We start from the raw sequence: 14002 nt of genomic DNA on the forward strand, positions 1-14002 counted from the left end.
AAAATAAAGCAAAACGAACAAAAAGCAACACAAACATAATGTTTTGCCCTTACCATAGCTATGAATGTTCAAAAACCTCAAAAAGGCCCTCACAAAGGAAAAAAAAAAACAGCCATAAATGATGATTCAAGCCTTTAATTTCCTGATAATGTAATGGAAGTTGAAGATAATTAATACAATTAACCAACATCAAAGGAAAATAAACCTTGAGATAGCTGCACCTATAGTTATGCAACCCTGCTTCCCAAATGCTCCAGGACATTCCAAAATCATGAAAGGAGGTAACAGATAATGGGTTCTCACTTTTACTTGGAATATATGAGATGTTGTGAGATTTAAATACAGAGTGCTCAGGAGTGTTTTAACTCTATGAGGTGCTACATTCAATATCATAGTAATCCAAGTCAGTAATCCTGACTAGTAACACCGAAGAAGCTGAAATTGAATGGTTCTATGAAGACCTACAAGACCTTTTAGAACTAACACCCAAAAAAGATGTCCTTTTCATTATAGGGGACTGGAATGCAAAAGTAGGAAGTCAAGAAACACCTGGAGTGACAGGTGAATTTGGTCTTGGAGTACAGAATGAAGGCAGGGCAAAGGCTAATAGAGTTTCACCAAGAGAACGCACTGGTCATAGCAAACACCCTCTTCCAACAACACAAGAGAAGACTCTACACATGGACATCACTAGATGGTCAACACCAAAATCAGACTGATTATATTCTTTGCAGCCAAAGATGGAGAAGCTCTATACAGACAGCAAAAACAAGACCGGGAGCTGACTGTGGCTCAGATCATGAACTCCTTATTGCCAAATTCAGACTTAAATTGAAGAAAGTAGGGAAAACCACTAAACCATTCAGGTATGACCTAATCAAATCCCTTATGATAATACAGTGAAAGTGAGAAATAGATTCAAGGGACTAGATATGATAGAGTGCCTGCTGAACTATGGACAGAGGTTTGTGACATTGCACAGGAGACAGGGAGCAAGATCATCCCCAAGAAAAAGAAATGCAAAAAATCAAAATGGCAGTCTGAGGAGGCCTTAAAATAGCTGTGAAAACAAGAGAAGCAAAAGGCAAAGGAGAAAAGGAAAGATATACCCGTTTGAATGCAGAGTTCCAAAGAATAGCAAGGAGAGATAAGAAAGCCTTTCTCAGCGATCAGTGCACAGAAATAGAGGAAAACAATAGAATGGGAAAGACTAGAGGTCTCTTCCAGAAAATTAGAGATATCAAGGGAACATTTCATGCAAAGATGGACTCAATAAAGGACAGAAGTGGAATGGACCTGACAGAAGCAGAAGATATTAAGAAGAGGTAGCAAGAATACACAGAAGAACTGTACAAAAAAGATCTTCACGACCCAGATAATCACAATGGTATGATCACTCACCTAGACCCAGACATCCCGGAATGTGAAGTCAAGTGGACCTTAGGAAGCATCACTATGGACAAAGCTAGTGGAGGTGATGGAATTCCAGTTGAGCTATTTCAAATCCTAAAAGATGATGCTGGGAACGTGCTGCACTCAATATGTCAGCAAATTTGGAAAACTCAGCAGTGGCCACAGGACTGGAAAAGGTCAGTTTTCATTCCAATCCCAAAGAAAGGCAATGCCAAAGAATGCTCAAACTACTACACAATTGCATTCATCTCACATGCTAGTAAAGTGATGCTCAAAATTCTCCAAGCCAGGCTTCAGCAATACATGAACCATGAACTTCCATATGGTCAAGCTGGTTTTAGAAAAGGCAGAGGAACCAGAGATCAAATTGTCAACATACACTGGATCATCGAAAAAGCAAGAGAGTTCCAGAAAAACATCTATTTCTGCTTTATTGACTATGCCAAAGGCTTTGACTGTGTGGATCACAATAAACTGTGGAAAATTCTTAAAGAGATGGGAATACCAGACCACCTGACCTGCCTCTTGAGAAACCTGCATGCAGGTCAGGCAGGAAGCAACAGTTAGAACTGGATATGGAACAACAAACCGGTTCCAATAGGAAAAGGAGTATGTCAAGGCTGTATATTGTCACCCTGCTTATTTAACTTATATGCAGAGTACATCATACAAAACGCTGGGCTGGATGAAGCACAAGCTGGAATCAAGACTGCCAGGAGAAATATCAATAACCTCAGATGTGCAGATGACACCACCCTTATGGCAGAAAGCAAAGAGGAACTGAAGAGCCTCTTGATGAAAGTGAAAGAAGAGAGTGAAAAAGTTGGCTTAAAGCTCAACATTCAGAAAACTAAGATCATGGCATCTGGTCCCATCACTTCATGGCAAATAGATGGGGAAACAGTGGCCGATTTTATTTGGGGGAGCTCCAAAATCACTGCAGATGGTGACTGCAGCCATGAAATTCAAAGACGCTTACACCTTGGAAGAAAAGCTATGACAAACCTAGACAGCATATTAAAAAGCAGAGACATTACTTTGCCAACAAAGGTCCACCTAGTCAAGGCAATGGTTTTTCCAGTGGTCACATATGGATGTGAGAGTTGGACTATAAAGAAAGCTGAGTGCAGAAGAATTGATGCTTTTGAACTGTGGTGTTGGAGAAGAGTCTTGAGAGTCCCTTGGACTGCAAGGAGATCCAACCAGTCCATCCTAAAGGAGATCAGTCCTGGGTGTTCATTGGAAGGACTGATGCTGAAGCTGAAACTCCAATACTTTGGCCACCTGATGCAAAGAGCTGACTCATTTGAAAAGTCTCTGATGCTGGGAAAGATTGAAGGCAGGAGGAGAAGGGGACGACAGAGGATGAGACGGTTGGGTGGCATCACCGACTCAAGGGACATGAGTTTGGGTAGGCTCCGGGAGTTGGTGATGGACAGGGAAGCCTGGTATGCTGTAGTTCATGGGGTCACAAAGAGTGGGACATGACTGAGTGACTGAACTGAACTGAACAGTAAGGAAAACATAAAATAAAAATAAAATATGGAAAACTTACAACTCATGGTCTTATAATCCTTTATTCTGGAATCAATTTAAAAAATTTTTGGCCTGATGGATAGCATTAACCAGCTTTATAAAAGATGCTCACCCAAAGAAATGCAAATCATGTTAATAAAAAACCTACTTTAGATGTTTCCTTTTCATCACATGAAGCCAGATTGAAGAGCTAAGAAGAATGTCCCATTTCTACATAATAGCCACTAATGGTAAAGTTTGCAAGTATTTGGGTAAATTTTGTTAAAAACATGGCTTGGCTAAGACAAGTTTAGATTTATCACCTACATGCACAATTAGCAAAGTTTATGCAAAAGACTAAAGGAGAGTTGTAGTTAGTTTGGGATGAGAAACTGGACAGGTAACTTATCACTCCCTCGTAAAGGAGGGGTAATTAACAGTTTCCCTGGGTATCTCCATGTATACAGGAAGTATAAACGCTATTAAACTTGTTTGTTTTTCTCCTGTTAATCTGTCTTTTCATCCCAGCCAAGAACATAGAAGGGTAGAGGGAAAATTAATTTTTCTCCCCGACAACAGAAACAATTAAACAAAATGTACAGTGCTATTCAAGTGCAAAATTCTTGGTCAGCCTCGCTGCTTCTTCAGCAGAGGGCACTCTGCAATGAAAAGTGGCCACCTTCCCACGATAGTACCCAAGACTACAGTTGAAGTGAAGTGAAGTGAAGTTTCTCACCTTCACTGGCCTATCAGTGTGAAGTTCCAAGGGCCGGGCTACAGTGGTCAGTGGTGGTGAATATACATCTATTCAGGGTTTATCTGATGCTCAGCCTCCACCCACACTGTCTTCTTGATCTGTTCTAAGCAGGTATGTGTAGCAAAGCGATCAGTCCTAGGAAAGCTGAGAAATTACTACAAATTGCTGAAAATATCAGTGCTCTGGCCTGCACATCCCTTACTTAAAAACTGATGGTTTCAGAGGGAAAACACCACAGAAATTCAACCTTCCTTTTTGCTCCAAGATAATGCTGTAAGTCAGATAGCCCTTCCTTCTACTTTCTCAGCACCATAATGGGATCATGGTTACCAAGTTCCAGGAGCCTTAGTTGCCTAAACAGGCATCTCAGGAAGCTGGGAAAAAGAAGTGCAGCTTAGCAGCTACCAGCACAGACTGTGGAGTCTGACCTGGGTACTGCCACTTAGCTGTGTGTGAGCTGTGTCACCTGGTGCAAGTTACTCAACCATGCAATGCCCCGGCTCTCTAGTTGCAAATCAGTACACAGGTGTGAGAAATTAAAGGAGATAATGTATGTTCAGTGTTCAGCTTGTGACATAGTAAACACCCTGCATACTTCCATTAAATCATCATTAATAAGAGTAGTTTCTCTTTGTTAATGCCATCTGCTTCTCATTATTTCATGACTCTCTAACTCTCAGAACACAGTCACTTGTTTCAATATTTTAGACTCACAAAAATCAGTTATGTAAACAACTTAACAGTAAAGGTTCTAAAATAAGAATAAATGGTCCCACTCCTCTCTGCCCATACACTCCTCTCTGTCCCTACTTTATTGAGATAATATTGCTAAAATATAGCAGTAAAACTTTTATAGCTTATTGTTCCATAAATTCTCCCTGAATTATATATACACACACACACACACATAATATACATCTTCTCTTCAACTTTTTAAAAAAACTTCTATCTGACCTCTTTCACATCTTGCCATGCCCTCCTCCAGGGAATCTTCCTGACCCCAGGAACGAACCCAGGTCTCCTGCATTGCAGGCAAATTCTTTACCAACTGAGCCACCAGGGAAGCCCCCAGTTACCTATTCAGTTCAGTTCAGTAGCTCACTCGTGTCTGACTCTTTGCAACCCCATGAACCACAGCACGCCAGGCCTCCCAGCCCATCACCAACTCCCGGAGTCCACCCAAACCCATGTCCATTGAATCAGTGATGCCACCCAACCATCTCATCCTCTGTCGTCCCTTTCTCCTCCTGCCCTCAATCTTATTTTTCCCAATATAGTATTCTGAGCTGGACTATGATTTAACTGGTCCCGCATTAATGAATAGTCAGGTTGCTCCTGTTTGTATTATAAATAATGCTGCAAAGAACCACCTCTCACATAAATCTTTGCATATGTATGTAAACACATCCATATAGTAAATTCCTAACAATGGCAATGCACAGTCAAAAATCATGTAGTTTTTAAAAACGTTTTCTCTATACTGCCAACTGGGCACACAAACAGGTTATAACTCTCATGCTTGCCAACCACTTAAGAGGATGACTACACATTCACTTTGTTAACACTCTTACTGAATTATTATTTGGGAAATACAAGTTATGTCTCAAATTAAAATGCAAAGTTGAACAAGAGCAAGGACACTGCCTTTCCTGTCTTATCTAGCCTTTTCCCTTCAACACAGACAACAACTGACAGACTGTTTCACCCACAGGAGCCTTTTAGAACATGTGGATTTAGTTAGTGGTAACACTGGAGACATGAGAGGGGAGAGTGGGTTCTATGGGTCATCTAGGAAAATTCCATACTCATCACAAGCTTTCCTCCTGTTTTCTCACATTTTCCATCTATCCATGGGAGTATTATTTGCCAGCAGTTTCAGAGAATTGTTGTCACAAAAGCTATGGTTTATAAATAAACCCCTTTTTCAAACTCAGAGTTCTAGTGTGCATTTTTTATGTCACTGTAGCACACTAAGTCTTCAGGTGGTGGCACCTTAGTGGCTTCAGAAGTCTTACCAAGACTAAATTACTTCCCCAAAATTTTAGATGGGGAAATTACTATCAATTAATGCAATTAAGATCAATCTGAAAGCTAGCATGGGGTAGCATTTGAATAGTTCAAACCCCAGTAATTCAGATTTGGCAAAAAGTTAAATGGAGCACCAAAAATAGGCCAGAGAACTGTCTATGGGTCTTACAGAACATTTCAGCAATACTGGGCATAGTACAGTACTGTTCCACCAATTACACAAGGTGGCAGCTAATGGTTTAGGGAGCTGCAGTATTTGGTGACAAGTTGCAGCACTTAAAATGCCAGCTATTAATTTTGTTGTCTATTATTTATTTTAAATATTAGTCATAGAGTGTCAACTGGACTTCAGGCTATTAAAAATCCCCTAGATAGTATAATTTCTATGAAGGGAAATGTACCTATCAGTTTATCCTTTAATGACATTTGTCATTTCTGAATGATGGGAAGGGGTGAAATGTTTTGACTCTTATAAGAGCACTTATTTGTGCTCTCCCATTTTCTTCAGGTAGAAAATGCTGTAAGGCATTCTTCTTTGAGGCATTTTCATATAGAACCAATGACATTTAATACACATTAAAACCAAGGAATGGAAGTAAAGATTTCTGAGCACCTCCTATGTCCCTGACACCATCCCAGGCTTTGTGTATGTGTAATTTCATTTAACCCTTATGTATGTACTATTTTGTGTGTGTATGTTTTTACATATATGGAAGTGGACACAGAGACCTCGATTAACTTGCTCAGGGATTCAAAGCTCGTTATCTGCCTCCAAAGCTTATGCTCTTTCTACTGTAGGGCTGCTTTGTCTGCATCTGTCAAAACTTCAAGAAAATGTTTTCAGATAAGAGCCTAAGCAAAAAAAAAAAAAAAAAGACAGCATTTTCATCCCTGGGAATTTTTAGCATTGAAATGAGCCAGCTTTTCCAATCAAGAATGAATGATAAGGAATGATGAATGCATGCAAATGTCCGACTTATAAACAGAGGAACACTGTACATCATTAGTCAATTCTGGATTGCTTATACTAACAGCCAAGAGTGGACGTGTAGACAATCTGGAATAGAGAAATTTTAAAAATTATATTTGACTTCAGACTGCATTTTTGGCCTATGAATTATTAAAAATAGTAAATTATCACCGCCTTATTATTATGAGATGTTATTTCCTAGACATCAGCTTCCAAAACATAAAACACCAAAACATTAAAGGTAAAGACAAAGAATTCCACAGGAAAAATTTTACGTGAAACCACAAAGCAGATAATTGAAGTTTGGACTATATGACTATAAAAATTGGTAGCATATGAAAGATTTCACACTCTGGTGTGCTACACTCAGTTCTCTGACCCATGCTTCTTATAACACAGACTCAATTTATCTTCTTCAGGCACTGGAATTACTTTATTCAAAGATAAAATAACAAATCTATATATAACTTGCATGGCTTTTTTAAGTTGCCCTATCAGGCTCTTAAACTTTTTACTTTTAAATCTGTGTATAATAATAGAAAAACTTCTTTAAAAATAATTTTAAGTAGAGATACAAACTACAGTGCCAATATGAGTACAATTAGCAATATTTTCTTCATTCCTAACTTATTCCTTTACAAATAGAAAGTGATTATTAACTCAGGTACTATTCATGCTAAGTTGCTTTAGTCATGTCTGACTCTTTGCGACCCAATGAACTGTATCCCACCAGGCTCCTCTGTCCACGGGATTCTCCAGGCAAGAACACTGAGATGGGTTGCCATGCCCTCCCCTCCAGGGGATCTTTCCAACTCAGGGAATGAACCTGGGTCTCTATGTCTCCTGCATTGGCTGGCAGGTTCTTTACCACTGAGCCACCTGAGAAGCCCCAGGCACTATTAGTTACACAGTTAAATGAAACAATAATTTCATGTGGGCTAAGAGCTTTGAAAGAAAGAACATATTTGTTGAGTACTGTGGAGAAATTAATGAACAACACAGCATCAGTCAAGCTCTCCTGTCCCACTCTCTCACAGCCTCATACCTTATATTCTGCAAACAATGATATTGCTAACCTTGGTAGCACTGCGCCTGAGTGCCCACTTGGCCATGGTCCACTTTTGTCTATCCTAGCATATCAGTAGTCTTTGAAGACTCACTGCTGCTGCTGCTGCTGCTGTTGCCCAGAGAAAATAAATATGTCTGCAGTCCCCACAGCTCTTTGAGTCTTCTTCCATCTTCCCTGGCCACACCTTATCTATCTATCGTGGGTTCAGTGAACAGTGTGAGTGGCAGGACAATTGGTGTAGCCAGCAGGATACCTAGCAGGTAGGGGAACCTGAGGCAGGGAGGAAGCCAGTGGCCACCATGGAGCATGTGGTACCTGGTGGCTGCTGTCCTCTCAGTGTGGGCCCTGACGGAAGACTGGGAGGTGGTGAATGGGTCACCGGATAATATTGAAAAGGCATCATAGGCAGTGAGCTCTCACTTGCCGGACAAATCTGCACATACTGCTGCTAACACCATGAGGTGGATTTTGTTGACTGCCTTGAAGGCAAACATGGGGAATGCTCTCCCTGATGCTGTGCAAGTGCACAGAGAGTATTGTAAAGACGTTACAAGTGGTGAGCTTTCAGGAAAAAAGCAGTGCGTGCTGCCGCTGACACCATGGGGTGGACTTCATTGACTGCCTTGAAGGAAAACATGGAGAATGCTCTCTGTGATGCTGCACCAGTACATGAACTGCAGAGAAGGGCAGAGGAACTAGAGCAACAGATGCAGATGCTAGAACAAGAGCTACGTGGCCTTGGGGACCATGGTTTCTCAAACTGTGAGATTACAGAATGCTAGGTGACTCACGTAGGGTGCACCTAATCAAACACACAGCCTGATGAAATGGATCAATGTTGCCATCCGCACCATGCAGACCAACACAGGAGAGTTCCCAAATACCATGAGTAAATGGCATACTTGTGTCGAGTTAACCCAAGTGGTGAGAGAATTGGGCATGAGACAGGCGATGTTTAACCTACATGCCTGGAGCCCAGATGATAAGCTTTTTACCAGTGGTATGTGAGACACCATTTTAACCAGTGCTCCATCTGCCTATTTTGGATCCCTACCTGCTATACTTACACCCTATGTGGGGCACCCCATCTGGCCCGCTTGAGAAACACAAAGGTGCAGCAGCAGCAGGCTAAAGGCATTAGAACTGTGAAAGCCCCAAAGCGGGGTTGAGCTGGTAAAGGCCCCACCTGGGTAACAGCAATACAAGTGTGGGCTGATTTGCTAGCAGCAGGTCTTGACAGAAACAAAATTGATAAGCAACCTAATGCTGTTCTCCTAGAGCTATGGAAGCAATTGAGCCTGGAGCAGCAGTTTACTAAGTGTGGAAAGCGCCCACAGCATGAAGACTTTATGCCCACTGGAGATGTCTCTGCAGATGCCCTGTTCTGTTTTGAATAGGGCTCAGACCAAGGTACCCACCCAGAGTCCAAGCAGGGACTGGAGACCCCATGTGGAACATGTAATTCACTGGTCGCTGGCCAATGTACAAAGAGTAATGGCCCTGGTTGACCCTGGTGCTGAATGCAGCCTGGTACATGGCAAACCAGAACAGTTTCCTGGCCGCAGTGCATGTATCGACAGCTACGGTGCCCAAAGCATTGAAGTAGAGGCTGTGTCTTTACCACTGGAAATTGGGCAGCTTCCTATGCGAGTATACACTGTATATGTGTCCCCAATTCTGGAATATATTTTGGGGATAGATGTCTTGCAACGTCCTGTGTTGCAGACCTCTGTGGGGGAATCCTGTCTCCAAGTGCACGTTGTGAAGGCAGTCGTGAGGGGATATGCAGAGCATCCCCCACAGATGTTGCTGACACCCTGGAGGGCAGTGACTGTGAGACAATATCGTCTACTAGGTGGCCACAAAGAAATAGGCACCACCATTGCTGAGCTGGTGAAAGTGGACATGTACATCCTGCACAGAGCCTATTCAATTCCCTGTGTGGTCTATCCAGAAGCCCAATGTCTCTTGGCAGATGACTGTGGGATACAGGGAACTGGATAAAGTGAGGCTGCCTGTGCATGCCACCATGCCATCCATCCACGATTTGATGGACCAGTTAACTACAGCACTGGGCACTTATCACTATGTGGCGAACTTAGCAAATGCTTTTTTCTCCAATAGCTATAGCTGCTGAGAGTCAAGACCAGTTTGCATTCACTTGGGAAGGGTGTCAGTGGATGTTCCAAGTCCTTCCCCAAGGATATCTACATAGCCCAACAATCTGTCACAGGCTGGCTGCAGGAGACTTGGAAAAATGGAACTATCCTGCATCGATGAAACTGTTTCATTATGTTGATGATGTGCTACTAACCTCTGATTCTTTTGCAGATGTAAAACAGTGTACTGTGAAGGCTGTGTCCCATGATGTAGACTGTACTGTAAAGGCTATGTACTATGATGTAGACAGTCAACTGTGAAGCCTGTGCCCTCCTAATGAGGTAGTGGCTTGGCTACACCAGCACCTGCATCACGCAGGGACAAAAACCATGTGGGCAATTGCCAAAGGGTGGGATCTTCCTATTTCTTGGAGAGAAATAGAAGATGCCTGCCATGATTGTTCCACATGTGCCTGGGAAGCTCTTTACCCCCGCAGCTGGCAGCCACCGATGGACAGGTGGTGAGGGGGAGAATTCCTTTGACTCGGTGGCAAGTGAACTTTGTAGGGCCTCTGCCACTAGCAGAGAATGCCAGTTTCGCTTTAACAGCTATAGATACAGCTACAGGTTTGCTGTTTGCCTGGCCATGTAAGGCTGCTGACTATCGCTGTACACTTAAGGGGTTTGACTGCCTGACAGCCATGTATGGCCATCCTCTAATTATAGCAAGTGACCAGGGTACCCATTTCACCGGAAAAGAAGTCCAGCACTGGGCACAGAGGCTGGGAATTCAATGGGTATTTCATGTCCCTTATCACCCACAGACAGGGATCTGATTGAGCCATATAATGGTTTGTTAAAATAAGGCTTGCGGCTGTCTATTGATTCCCCCCTCCTTGAAGGGGTGGACCCGACACGCATGGGGGGTTTTATAGGTTCTCAATGAAAAACCACACAGGGGTGGAATCACCCTGGTGGAGGCTCTTCTGCATCGTGCTGCTGCGCCAATACAACTGCAGGTGGTAACAACAGCTATTCGCCTAAAGCCTGGCTATGGAACCCAAGGTAATATCCTGTTGCCAGCCCCAAAGGAGACTGCACAAGGACAGATGGTGGACTGGACTTGGCCATGGAAGATAAAGACACCCCACATGTGGTGGGTAGCTTTCCTAGCCCCATGTGGGCAAGGGCTGCAACATGACTTTCAGGTTGTACCCTGGATGACAAGCACCTGGTCCCCTCTTGTGCATGTCACCTGGCCAAGACCACAGGGAGCTGCCTCAGTGATGAAAGGTGTATTTGTACTCTCCCTGAGGTCTCTCATGAGTTCTCCTCTTATGCTCCATGTGGAGCCATAGGATGTGAGAAATCTATGATGTGCAATGCCTAACTGGAGACCCACTGCAAGAATGGTGGGCAGCCTGTCCAGTACCTGGCATTGGAGTTTGCTCTGTATTGGGTGTGTAGCCTGCACTCTAGTGGTTTGTTGTTGTAGCTTTCACTGTTGTTGTGGAATATGGGTACAAGCAGCAGCGGTGTGCTCCAGAAAGAAGCCACAGAGGGCCGAGCCTATGTAAACAGTGGGACAGAAGACCCTGAGGGGTGGGTTGTGGAGAAGTTAACTGACAACACAGAGTCAGTCAGGCTCTCCTGTCCCACTCTCTCACGGCCTCATACCTTACGTTCTGTCAACAACGATATTGCTGACCTTGGTAGCACTGGGCCTGCGCACCCACTTGGCCATGGGCCACTTTTGTCTGTCCTAGCATATCAGTAGTCTTTGAAGACTCCCTGCGGTGGCTGCTGCTGCCCAGAGAGAATAAACATGTCTGCAGTGCCCACAGCTCTTCAAGTCTTCTTCCATCTTCCCCGATCACGCCTTATCTACCCTGGGTTCAGTGAACAGTGTGAGCGGCAAGACAAGTACTTACCATGAACACGGGATTCCAAAAGTACTTTATATCCATGATTTTCTCCAACTCAAGACAATTTTTGTGAGGAGAGCATTATTATCCGCCATTGTTGGAATGGGAAAGCCGAGTCCGCAAGAAGCGCCAGGTTCCAGTGATTATAACCAGCCACCTGGGTTCTATCTTCCAAACCACGCAGCTGCTGCTTCTTAACTTCAGGAATCCTGAGAGTGACAGAGGTGAGTTTCAGCCCCTAGTTCACCACTTCATATTTGGGGGACCTTTAGGAAGATGAGTCACCTGACTCTTCATTCTCTCATCTGTAAAATGGGAAAAATAATGAATTTAAAAATTAAGGTGGAATGAAAAAGATTTATATATATAAATATATTAAAAATATATATTGGAATCACTTTGCTGTACACAGGAAACTAACACAATATTGTAAATCAACTATATTTCAATGAAAAACATTTTTTTAACTTAGGGATGATGCAAAGGTTAAATGATTAAGTGCCTACTACATGCTGATTAATATTATTAATTTCCAGAAATGTACAGTACAAATACAAAAATAATTTACCAAAATGGAGCAGGGGCCATCCTATGAAGGAATAAATGTAGGAACACAAGGAGTCAGTACAGTTGTGTTAATCGAGACTGTAAGCCTTCCAGAAGCCAAAACAACATACCATACCACTCTCCTTCACCCAGAACAGATCGTATATCAGTTTCTTAGTGAAAACAGGGTTTTCAGAGTGGAGGAATTCAACTGGGGCCTTAAGTAGAGGAAACTATGGCAAATAGCAGAGTCCATAAAATGAGAGTCACAGAAAAGCCTGAAGTAAATATCAAAGGTTGTTCCCTGTAGCAATCCTAACTGAAAGATAAAGGCCTAACACAAACTGTAATTCTGAGGCAGCAGTTGAACACAGAATTAAGCTAATGCCGCTAAGGTGTTTTGAATCTGTGAGCACTGCAGTCAATATCAATGTGCTCGGTCTCATCTGACTCTGCGACCCCATGGACTGTAGCCAGCCAGGCTCCTCTGTCCACGGAATTTTCCAGGCAAGAATATTGGAGTGGCTTGTCATTTGCTTCTCCAGGGGAATCTTCCAAAACCAGAGATCAACCAGTCTCTAGCGTCTCCTGAAATGGCAGGCAGATTCTTTACCACTGTGCTACCTGGGTGATTCTTGTTTTTCAGTCACTCAGTTGTGACTTTTTGCGACCCCATGGAGTGCAGCACACCAGGCTTCCCTGTCCTTTACCATCTCCTGAAGCTTACTCAAACTCATGTCCATCAAGCAAGTGATGCCATCCAACCATCTCATCCTCTGTTTTCCCCTTCTCCACTTGCCTTCAATCTTTCCCAGCATCAAGGTCTTTTCCAATGGGTTACTCTTCGAATCAGGTAGCCAAAGTATTGGAACTTCAGCTTCACCATAAGTCCTTCCAAAGAATATTCAGGACTGATTTCCTTTAGGATTGACTGGTTTGATCTCCTCGAAGTCCAAGAAACTATTAAGAGTGTTCTCCAACACCACAGCTAAAAAGCATCAATTCTTCAGCACTCACCTTCTTGTGAGTCCAAGTCTCACATTCATACATGACTACTGGAAAAACTATAGGTTTGACTAGATGGACCTTCGTTGGCAAAGTAATGTCTCTGCTTTTTAATATGCTATCTAGGTTGGTCATAGCTTTTCTTTTAATTTTAGGGCTGCAGTCAACATCTGCAGTAATTTTGGAACCCAAGAATATAAAGTCAGTCACTGTTTTCATTGTTTCCTCATCTATTTGCCATGAAGTGATGGAAATGGATGCCATGATCTTCTTTTTTTGAATGTTGTGTTTTAAGCCAGATTTTTCAATCTCCTCTTTCCCTTTCATCCAGATGCTCTTTAGTTCCTCTTTGCTTTCTGCCATAAGGGTGGTGTCATCTGCATATCTGACGTTACTGATGTTTCTCCTGGCAATCTTGATTCTACCTTGTGCTTCATCCAGCCCAGCATTTTGCATGATGTACTCTGCATATAAGTTAAATAAGCAGGGTGACATATACAGTCTTGATGTACTCCCTTCACAATTTGGAAGCAGCCTGCTGTTCCATGTCCGGTTCTAACTGTTGCTTCTAGACCTGCATACAGGTTTTACAGGAGGCAGGTCAGGTGGTCTGGTATTCCCATCTCTTTCAGAATTTTCCACAGTTTGTTGTGATCCACACAGTCAAAGGCTTTA

At 42.8% G+C, this 14002-nt stretch overlaps 1 protein-coding gene across 1 annotated transcript in view; it reads left to right on the forward strand.

The window, feature by feature from the left end:
• Positions 1 to 11638: 11638 nt before the first annotated feature.
• The window catches only part of LOC122435910 (serine/threonine-protein phosphatase 2A 65 kDa regulatory subunit A alpha isoform-like), a 30715-nt gene continuing 28351 nt past the window's right edge, over positions 11639 to 14002 (forward strand). The window contains exon 1 of the mRNA XM_043460013.1: positions 11639 to 12000. The gene's annotated coding sequence lies outside the window, so the exon portion shown is untranslated. The remainder of the gene's footprint in view (positions 12001 to 14002) is intronic.

Source organism: Cervus canadensis, chromosome X (assembly GCF_019320065.1).
Source record: "Cervus canadensis isolate Bull #8, Minnesota chromosome X, ASM1932006v1, whole genome shotgun sequence".
In the NCBI taxonomy this organism is placed as follows: domain Eukaryota; kingdom Metazoa; phylum Chordata; class Mammalia; order Artiodactyla; family Cervidae; genus Cervus; species Cervus canadensis.